Source organism: Mytilus edulis, chromosome 13 (genome assembly GCF_963676685.1).
Source record: "Mytilus edulis chromosome 13, xbMytEdul2.2, whole genome shotgun sequence".
Classification (NCBI taxonomy): domain Eukaryota; kingdom Metazoa; phylum Mollusca; class Bivalvia; order Mytilida; family Mytilidae; genus Mytilus; species Mytilus edulis.
The window spans coordinates 38,493,362-38,505,117 of NC_092356.1; the positions used below are offsets into that span (position 1 = coordinate 38,493,362).

The 11,756-nt window shown below is 31.3% G+C and overlaps 1 long non-coding RNA gene across 1 annotated transcript; it reads right to left on the reverse strand.

The window, feature by feature from the left end:
* Positions 1 to 286: 286 nt before the first annotated feature.
* On the reverse strand, positions 287 to 3,243 carry LOC139502137 (uncharacterized). Its single transcript, XR_011658736.1, has 3 exons — positions 3,160 to 3,243; positions 1,009 to 1,067; positions 287 to 402 (listed from the first exon to the last, which is right to left on the reverse strand). It is a non-coding gene; the product is annotated as an uncharacterized lncRNA (long non-coding RNA).
* Positions 3,244 to 11,756: the final 8,513 nt, after the last annotated feature.

Consider the following 11,756-nt stretch of genomic DNA (forward strand, 5'->3'; position numbering starts at 1 on the left):
GCAGAAAGTGACGATTCTAATACATGTATTTTTAAGGAACTTTTGTTCTACAGTTATTTACTTTCTTTAAAAAATTCCAATAGGGATTATCTGTTAAAAGTATCTCCATTAACATGATTAACCTACCTACATTTATTTATATTTTTGTTTGTGATTCATTAACTTAATATTACATTTGCCATGTTGCACATACAAGTGTATGTATTCTGGAAAACTAAAAATAAAACTACAGTCTATCTTATGGATAAAACATTAAATAACATTAGATGCACAAATGTACCTTGCTCACATGTATACTGCTGTTGAGTATACTTTCTGAAGGCTTCTCTAATATGTTCTTTACTGGCTGTTTTGTCAAAAAAATCAATTCCCCTTTACTCAAAACAGTCATTTCTGGATACTCTAAAATAGTACAACAGTATTATAAGTCAAAATATAAAGTTCATAATGACAGCAGACTAGTTCTGTACTTAAATTTACTGCACAATTGTGCATAAAAGAAGATGTTGAGTATACTACTAGGCACAGCAAGCCACACACACTCACAAACTAAAAGACCTGTATTATAATTGGTCTACAGTGTCATCAATACATCGAGCTCTAAATATTCTAAGATATAAAATAAATAATGAATAAGTTAAAGAGACACAGGATTAATGAACTTCATCAGCACAAAATAATGAGACTTAACAGAGAAAGAAGCTATAATTTCTTCAAGTTTCTTTAAGCCAGATTGAGACGTCCTAAAATTTATATTCATTGGTTGGACTTAGCCTGGATTGAACCCATGCCAAGTTGAGTCTTTTTTTCTGCAGTGTACATTGGTACTCTGTCCTCTTTAAAATATTCCATGACATCCTTTTTTGAATGTTTTATATTTTCAGAGTAGTTTAAAAGTGTGAAGAAGACACTCACCAGACAGAATGTAGACACACACAAGCTTAAGACAATCAAATATTAATAAATCAATAAGTGTCATAATAAAAGAAAAATTTATATTATATTTACCCATATTTGAAAACTGGTTGACAGCCTTTACTTTTCTCATATTCTTGTGAGGATCAAATCTGAATTATAGAAACAAATAATATTAAAAAATCTAAAACTCTAATATTTCCTAAGAGTTTCCAAATTTCTTTCAGGAAAAACATCTATTTGATTTTTCGTAAAGCCTGTGAAATTGATGTTGTATATGCTTGGCATAGGAATCCTACATTTTACTGTTGTTGGCCCCTCACAGTCTACATCTTCAACATTCAGGTTCTAGTTAATGTTTTTTTTACATCAATAACCATGTCAACCCACTGTATTTGTTTACACCTTCAAGTCAGGAACCTGTTGTTCAATGATTGTCATTTGTTGATGTCTGGTTCATAAGTGTTTCTCTTGTCTTAGTTTAATATATAAACTAGAACACACCCGCGAAATTGCGGGCATTCAGAGCGTAGTTTAAAGTATGTAAAGTTTTGTTTCGAAAATTTTTGTAAAATACTGAATGACCGGAGAATTTCAGCAAAAGTATCATAAGTCATTGGTTTTTGGGAACAGGAAAATGTTTTTTTTATCCCTCCACCTTTATTTTCAAAGTTCCTAATTTTTGGTTTTCTATCAATTTAATATGAACATACATTTAGTATGTTATGAACATTTAAGTAAGGAGCCTGTAATTCAGTGGTTGTCATTTGTTTATGTGTTACATATTTGTTTTTCTTTCATTTTTTGTACATAAATAAAGCTGCTAGTTTTCTTGTTTGCATTGTTTTACATTGTCATTGCAGGGCCTTTTGTACCTGAGTATGCGGTATGGGCTTTGCTCTTTGTTGAAGGCCGTACGGTGACCTATAGTTGTTAATTTCTGTGTCATTTTGGTCTCTTGTGGAGAGTTGTCTCAACATGGCAATCATCTTCTTTTTTTTGTAATCAATGAATTTTGTAAAAGATTTAATGACTGCAGTTGGAGAATTTCAGAAAAGGCATCAAAAGTTCACATGAATAATTATATTATGAACATTCATTACTATATAAATAAAGTGTATTTACTGTCAATTCTAAGTTTACTAATCGATCCATGGTGGTCATTGATATAGTATACAGACCCTCTCTATTTATTAAACTCTGTGACCGCCGTGGATAGTTAACTTGAAAATGATAGCCGATAAAATTCTGAAAATACACTTTATTCGTAGTATATGTATGTTCAAAGTATACAGAAAAAACGCAAACCGGAAGTCTAATCTGACTTAAAATTTCTTCCAATGACGGGACAATATCCAGATGCCTTTTTTCTCGTTTTTCTCCCAAAATAACTCATTCTGAATAATCATATGAATGGATGACAAATGCGACTATGCACTGTACCTGTAGGACACAGAGGCGTGTTGATTAATTTATTGTAGAAAGAAGAGAAGCGACACACAAAATGAGGTCTTCACGTTTAATAGTATAGATTAGACATTTGTTTTTCCTGTTTGAACAGTTTAATACTAGTAATTTTTGGGACCCTTTTGAGCTTGCAGATTGGTGTGAGCCAAGGCTTTTTGGTGAATGCTGTACTTTGACCTGTAATGGTTTACTTTTTACAAATTGTGACTTGGATGGAGAGTTGTCTCATTGGCATGACATGCTACATCTTCTAATATATCTACAAACCTTCATGAAATTTTACAGAAAAAATTATTACAGAAGGAGTTTGTCAAACCACAAATGAATCATTGAGTTTAATAATGGACAGAATCTTTAACTACATCATACTGCCCAAAATAATGAAAATATTTGTTATACTTTTCTTTTATTTTGTTATAAAAGGACCAATGTTTTTTTAAGTTAACATGATGATACAATCAATCCAATCTAGTGTTATAAGTTTAATATACTCCAATTATTTGTAAAACCGTCATAGATTCTTATTAAACGTGGCAGAAACTTTTTTTGTTTATTACAACAGAATGAACAGATGTCTTTTTTTCTTAAAGTTTTTCAAATATATTTCTTCCATTTTTCAGTATTTAACTGCCTTATAGCGGTCATTCAGTGTATTGCAAAAAACTTTTAGAGACATTTAGGATAAAATTTGTAAACCCATCATGGATTGTTAAGTAAAAAATTGGATAAATAAAAGAGTGTCTAGCATTAGAACCTTGAATCTGTTTAAAAACCTACCCCTGTGCACCAGTCATGGCTGTAAAACTATCTTCTATCAAAACCTTGTGTATAATACCAAGTTTCTTTTGATAAAATAAAGTCTGAAAATAGATACTGTAAATTAAGAAATTAATTATACCAATGTATAAGGGACGACATGAAAAGTTCAATGTAGGATAAAAAAAACTTAATTCATATAGTTTTTTCACTGACCCCCCTTAACTTAATATGGGAAAAATTGATTGACCAATAAGGATAAAATAAAATCAATTACATGTTAACAAAACTTGCAGCAATAAAAACATATAAATAACATAAAAACAATCCAATTTGACATTTAAAAACAACCTGTAATATTGGGATTACACAATGACGGACCAAAATGTGAGAATAATTATTGCCTTTACAGGAAAAGATGCTATAAATGTATGTGTCAAGATTTCAGAATGCTATTTCTTATAAAGTTGATACTCAATAGTCTCATCCATCCCTAAACCCTAGAAGCATCATTTATATTTGCAATAATATTAATAAAATCCTTCCCCTGCAAAATTGCAGATATTGTAATTTAAAAAAAGTACATGCATACAATAAGTAGACTGCCTCTTCTTTTCGGTACTGTCGAGTTTCCCATGCTTTACAATTTGTTGTCTGCAGTTATCTCCCCTAATTTCGACTAACCAAAATTATGAGTCTTTGATTTCATGCCCTCCCGTCAATCAAGGATGCAAAAATCAAAATCTAAAAATACCCTCAGAAGACGTCATGATTATCTGGACTAATCATAGTGTGTATTAACACATCAAATCATTGAAAATCTCTGTAATTTTGGGTCAATCCTTCAGGTATCATGTCAGCCTCATCATCTTGGTCATTCATGATTACCGGGATTATTTTTGTTCTGTCAGTTGGAGACTTGTTTTCTCCGCCCCAACCATTTTTTTCTTCAAATGTACCACCATAATAATGTGTGGCCAGGGAGGCGGCCAGGTGGAAGTGATAATCCCGTGCAGTCCGTGCAGACTCCAAAATTCTGACGTTATCACGTGACTGGATGTAAAGGTGGCACGGTAGTATTTCCTGGCCCATAGGGATAATGATAGCCTTTTTAGAATTTTCACCACTTTCTAACACTGCAAAAAAATCTACATTCACACTTAACTGAAGTACTTTCATTTTACTATTCAGAAATGAATTTGAATATGTATCATGACCGTTTACTTTTTTTGCTATTTTTAGAAACCTAAGGCCACTAGTAATTTTAGGTCTTTTATGGTGCAGTGAATACAAAATTTAAAAAAATTCTTAAAAATTCATTTTCATCTGTATGTAAAATTATTTCATATTTTTCTACACCTGATTCATCCCTCAGTTTGGGAAAGTATGTTCAGTTGATACTGTATTTTTTGTCCAATCACACTGTTTAGATACATTTACCTAAGTAGGGTACACAAAAGAGCAACCTAAATTCTGGAATGCAAATACTACCGTGCCACCTTAACCAAGACATAACAAACTTGAAACCAGTCATGACACCTATGATGCATAGACTTCTTACTTTGGAACATATTACAATAAAGAATACTAGTCTGCACTCATTTCTTATAAAAAAAAATGAAACATTACATCCCTACCCCATCTGGCAGATTTTCACTTTTTTTCATCTTACCATTTTTACTTAAGAAGTGAACAAAACCCAAATATATGATGTTTCAAATCAACACAGAAGTCAAACATGGTGATTTAGGAGGAATTATTGGATTGCCAACTCTGTTTATGGTTAATCTGAGTAAAAGAAACAGTTTAATCACCAAATCATGAAAACTGATATTAAAGTCCATTCCACATTTTACAGCATGCCTTACATTACTTTAAACATTTTCAGATTACGAGGGCAATACAACAAGAGTCTTTAGATTGCAGTTAAATATTATTCCGTAACCTGTTTGACAATACATGTACTAGAATACATCTCTAAGTTGACTGTTTGTCTATTTCTCATGTATGCATTAAGTTAAATTATGTCCCCTTACATAATCAATTTGCATTTATTGTGCTTTTCACTGTCAGAAAATCTTAACAACTAATGGTATTTGCATGGAAAATGAATAAACCATTTAATCTTGCTGATATAGCATCATAAATACATTCTTTGTCAAAAATAATGTCTATTCAATGCACAGAAATCCCTATTTCTATCTCTATTTCATACCAATATGAGAGCTAAATGAATAAGTAAGGACCCCTTAACCACTTACTGGTTCCCCAAAAGCTCCTACTGGTGTCATGTAACATCAGAACTACTAATTAAACCTTAAGAAAGCTAGTATAGCTGTCCTTATGTTGAAAAAAATAAGAAATTATGCAATTTATTTATTTCTGTGAAAATAATAGGATGAACATGCAACCGTAGAATGTCGCGTCTCAAATTTCAGTGGTTGCACATGTGTCAGACACTGCGAAAAGTTAAAGCGAGCATTTATAATTAAAAATGTATTGCAAGTTACATAAAAATAATGAAGTTCTACTTTCTATGAAAATTTTTACATTATTACCTACAGATCAGGCAAAATTTGCTGAATCAGCAATTTTTACTCTCAGGGGTGGAATTTAAGGCTTGTTTTATCATAGTTGCACTTAATCAACTTTTTATTGATAAACTTACAAATTGCATAGGTAAAAAAAGTTCCTTCATTGATTTAGTGTAAAAATATATATTCCCCTTAAGGTGGCACGGTAGTATTTCCTGGCCCATAGGGATAATGATAGCCTTTTTAGAATTTTCACCACTTTCTAACACTGCAAAAAAATCTACATTCACACTTAACTGAAGTACTTTCATTTTACTATTCAGAAATGAATTTGAATATGTATCATGACCGTTTACTTTTTTTGCTATTTTTAGAAACCTAAGGCCACTAGTAATTTTAGGTCTTTTATGGTGCAGTGAATACAAAATTTAAAAAAATTCTTAAAAATTCATTTTCATCTGTATGTAAAATTATTTCATATTTTTCTACACCTGATTCATCCCTCAGTTTGGGAAAGTATGTTCAGTTGATACTGTATTTTTTGTCCAATCACACTGTTTAGATACATTTACCTAAGTAGGGTACACAAAAGAGCAACCTAAATTCTGGAATGCAAATACTACCGTGCCACCTTAACCAAGACATAACAAACTTGAAACCAGTCATGACACCTATGATGCATAGACTTCTTACTTTGGAACATATTACAATAAAGAATACTAGTCTGCACTCATTTCTTATAAAAAAAAATGAAACATTACATCCCTACCCCATCTGGCAGATTTTCACTTTTTTTCATCTTACCATTTTTACTTAAGAAGTGAACAAAACCCAAATATATGATGTTTCAAATCAACACAGAAGTCAAACATGGTGATTTAGGAGGAATTATTGGATTGCCAACTCTGTTTATGGTTAATCTGAGTAAAAGAAACAGTTTAATCACCAAATCATGAAAACTGATATTAAAGTCCATTCCACATTTTACAGCATGCCTTACATTACTTTAAACATTTTCAGATTACGAGGGCAATACAACAAGAGTCTTTAGATTGCAGTTAAATATTATTCCGTAACCTGTTTGACAATACATGTACTAGAATACATCTCTAAGTTGACTGTTTGTCTATTTCTCATGTATGCATTAAGTTAAATTATGTCCCCTTACATAATCAATTTGCATTTATTGTGCTTTTCACTGTCAGAAAATCTTAACAACTAATGGTATTTGCATGGAAAATGAATAAACCATTTAATCTTGCTGATATAGCATCATAAATACATTCTTTGTCAAAAATAATGTCTATTCAATGCACAGAAATCCCTATTTCTATCTCTATTTCATACCAATATGAGAGCTAAATGAATAAGTAAGGACCCCTTAACCACTTACTGGTTCCCCAAAAGCTCCTACTGGTGTCATGTAACATCAGAACTACTAATTAAACCTTAAGAAAGCTAGTATAGCTGTCCTTATGTTGAAAAAAATAAGAAATTATGCAATTTATTTATTTCTGTGAAAATAATAGGATGAACATGCAACCGTAGAATGTCGCGTCTCAAATTTCAGTGGTTGCACATGTGTCAGACACTGCGAAAAGTTAAAGCGAGCATTTATAATTAAAAATGTATTGCAAGTTACATAAAAATAATGAAGTTCTACTTTCTATGAAAATTTTTACATTATTACCTACAGATCAGGCAAAATTTGCTGAATCAGCAATTTTTACTCTCAGGGGTGGAATTTAAGGCTTGTTTTATCATAGTTGCACTTAATCAACTTTTTATTGATAAACTTACAAATTGCATAGGTAAAAAAAGTTCCTTCATTGATTTAGTGTAAAAATATATATTCCCCTTAACCAAGACATAACAAACTTGAAACCAGTCATGACACCTATGATGCATAGACTTCTTACTTTGGAACATATTACAATAAAGAATACTAGTCTGCACTCATTTCTTATAAAAAAAAATGAAACATTACATCCCTACCCCATCTGGCAGATTTTCACTTTTTTTCATCTTACCATTTTTACTTAAGAAGTGAACAAAACCCAAATATATGATGTTTCAAATCAACACAGAAGTCAAACATGGTGATTTAGGAGGAATTATTGGATTGCCAACTCTGTTTATGGTTAATCTGAGTAAAAGAAACAGTTTAATCACCAAATCATGAAAACTGATATTAAAGTCCATTCCACATTTTACAGCATGCCTTACATTACTTTAAACATTTTCAGATTACGAGGGCAATACAACAAGAGTCTTTAGATTGCAGTTAAATATTATTCCGTAACCTGTTTGACAATACATGTACTAGAATACATCTCTAAGTTGACTGTTTGTCTATTTCTCATGTATGCATTAAGTTAAATTATGTCCCCTTACATAATCAATTTGCATTTATTGTGCTTTTCACTGTCAGAAAATCTTAACAACTAATGGTATTTGCATGGAAAATGAATAAACCATTTAATCTTGCTGATATAGCATCATAAATACATTCTTTGTCAAAAATAATGTCTATTCAATGCACAGAAATCCCTATTTCTATCTCTATTTCATACCAATATGAGAGCTAAATGAATAAGTAAGGACCCCTTAACCACTTACTGGTTCCCCAAAAGCTCCTACTGGTGTCATGTAACATCAGAACTACTAATTAAACCTTAAGAAAGCTAGTATAGCTGTCCTTATGTTGAAAAAAATAAGAAATTATGCAATTTATTTATTTCTGTGAAAATAATAGGATGAACATGCAACCGTAGAATGTCGCGTCTCAAATTTCAGTGGTTGCACATGTGTCAGACACTGCGAAAAGTTAAAGCGAGCATTTATAATTAAAAATGTATTGCAAGTTACATAAAAATAATGAAGTTCTACTTTCTATGAAAATTTTTACATTATTACCTACAGATCAGGCAAAATTTGCTGAATCAGCAATTTTTACTCTCAGGGGTGGAATTTAAGGCTTGTTTTATCATAGTTGCACTTAATCAACTTTTTATTGATAAACTTACAAATTGCATAGGTAAAAAAAGTTCCTTCATTGATTTAGTGTAAAAATATATATTCCCCTTAAGGTGGCACGGTAGTATTTCCTGGCCCATAGGGATAATGATAGCCTTTTTAGAATTTTCACCACTTTCTAACACTGCAAAAAAATCTACATTCACACTTAACTGAAGTACTTTCATTTTACTATTCAGAAATGAATTTGAATATGTATCATGACCGTTTACTTTTTTTGCTATTTTTAGAAACCTAAGGCCACTAGTAATTTTAGGTCTTTTATGGTGCAGTGAATACAAAATTTAAAAAAATTCTTAAAAATTCATTTTCATCTGTATGTAAAATTATTTCATATTTTTCTACACCTGATTCATCCCTCAGTTTGGGAAAGTATGTTCAGTTGATACTGTATTTTTTGTCCAATCACACTGTTTAGATACATTTACCTAAGTAGGGTACACAAAAGAGCAACCTAAATTCTGGAATGCAAATACTACCGTGCCACCTTAACCAAGACATAACAAACTTGAAACCAGTCATGACACCTATGATGCATAGACTTCTTACTTTGGAACATATTACAATAAAGAATACTAGTCTGCACTCATTTCTTATAAAAAAAAATGAAACATTACATCCCTACCCCATCTGGCAGATTTTCACTTTTTTTCATCTTACCATTTTTACTTAAGAAGTGAACAAAACCCAAATATATGATGTTTCAAATCAACACAGAAGTCAAACATGGTGATTTAGGAGGAATTATTGGATTGCCAACTCTGTTTATGGTTAATCTGAGTAAAAGAAACAGTTTAATCACCAAATCATGAAAACTGATATTAAAGTCCATTCCACATTTTACAGCATGCCTTACATTACTTTAAACATTTTCAGATTACGAGGGCAATACAACAAGAGTCTTTAGATTGCAGTTAAATATTATTCCGTAACCTGTTTGACAATACATGTACTAGAATACATCTCTAAGTTGACTGTTTGTCTATTTCTCATGTATGCATTAAGTTAAATTATGTCCCCTTACATAATCAATTTGCATTTATTGTGCTTTTCACTGTCAGAAAATCTTAACAACTAATGGTATTTGCATGGAAAATGAATAAACCATTTAATCTTGCTGATATAGCATCATAAATACATTCTTTGTCAAAAATAATGTCTATTCAATGCACAGAAATCCCTATTTCTATCTCTATTTCATACCAATATGAGAGCTAAATGAATAAGTAAGGACCCCTTAACCACTTACTGGTTCCCCAAAAGCTCCTACTGGTGTCATGTAACATCAGAACTACTAATTAAACCTTAAGAAAGCTAGTATAGCTGTCCTTATGTTGAAAAAAATAAGAAATTATGCAATTTATTTATTTCTGTGAAAATAATAGGATGAACATGCAACCGTAGAATGTCGCGTCTCAAATTTCAGTGGTTGCACATGTGTCAGACACTGCGAAAAGTTAAAGCGAGCATTTATAATTAAAAATGTATTGCAAGTTACATAAAAATAATGAAGTTCTACTTTCTATGAAAATTTTTACATTATTACCTACAGATCAGGCAAAATTTGCTGAATCAGCAATTTTTACTCTCAGGGGTGGAATTTAAGGCTTGTTTTATCATAGTTGCACTTAATCAACTTTTTATTGATAAACTTACAAATTGCATAGGTAAAAAAAGTTCCTTCATTGATTTAGTGTAAAAATATATATTCCCCTTAAGGTGGCACGGTAGTATTTCCTGGCCCATAGGGATAATGATAGCCTTTTTAGAATTTTCACCACTTTCTAACACTGCAAAAAAATCTACATTCACACTTAACTGAAGTACTTTCATTTTACTATTCAGAAATGAATTTGAATATGTATCATGACCGTTTACTTTTTTTGCTATTTTTAGAAACCTAAGGCCACTAGTAATTTTAGGTCTTTTATGGTGCAGTGAATACAAAATTTAAAAAAATTCTTAAAAATTCATTTTCATCTGTATGTAAAATTATTTCATATTTTTCTACACCTGATTCATCCCTCAGTTTGGGAAAGTATGTTCAGTTGATACTGTATTTTTTGTCCAATCACACTGTTTAGATACATTTACCTAAGTAGGGTACACAAAAGAGCAACCTAAATTCTGGAATGCAAATACTACCGTGCCACCTTAACCAAGACATAACAAACTTGAAACCAGTCATGACACCTATGATGCATAGACTTCTTACTTTGGAACATATTACAATAAAGAATACTAGTCTGCACTCATTTCTTATAAAAAAAAATGAAACATTACATCCCTACCCCATCTGGCAGATTTTCACTTTTTTTCATCTTACCATTTTTACTTAAGAAGTGAACAAAACCCAAATATATGATGTTTCAAATCAACACAGAAGTCAAACATGGTGATTTAGGAGGAATTATTGGATTGCCAACTCTGTTTATGGTTAATCTGAGTAAAAGAAACAGTTTAATCACCAAATCATGAAAACTGATATTAAAGTCCATTCCACATTTTACAGCATGCCTTACATTACTTTAAACATTTTCAGATTACGAGGGCAATACAACAAGAGTCTTTAGATTGCAGTTAAATATTATTCCGTAACCTGTTTGACAATACATGTACTAGAATACATCTCTAAGTTGACTGTTTGTCTATTTCTCATGTATGCATTAAGTTAAATTATGTCCCCTTACATAATCAATTTGCATTTATTGTGCTTTTCACTGTCAGAAAATCTTAACAACTAATGGTATTTGCATGGAAAATGAATAAACCATTTAATCTTGCTGATATAGCATCATAAATACATTCTTTGTCAAAAATAATGTCTATTCAATGCACAGAAATCCCTATTTCTATCTCTATTTCATACCAATATGAGAGCTAAATGAATAAGTAAGGACCCCTTAACCACTTACTGGTTCCCCAAAAGCTCCTACTGGTGTCATGTAACATCAGAACTACTAATTAAACCTTAAGAAAGCTAGTATAGCTGTCCTTATGTTGAAAAAAATAAGAAATTATGCAATTTATTTATTTCTGTGAAAATAA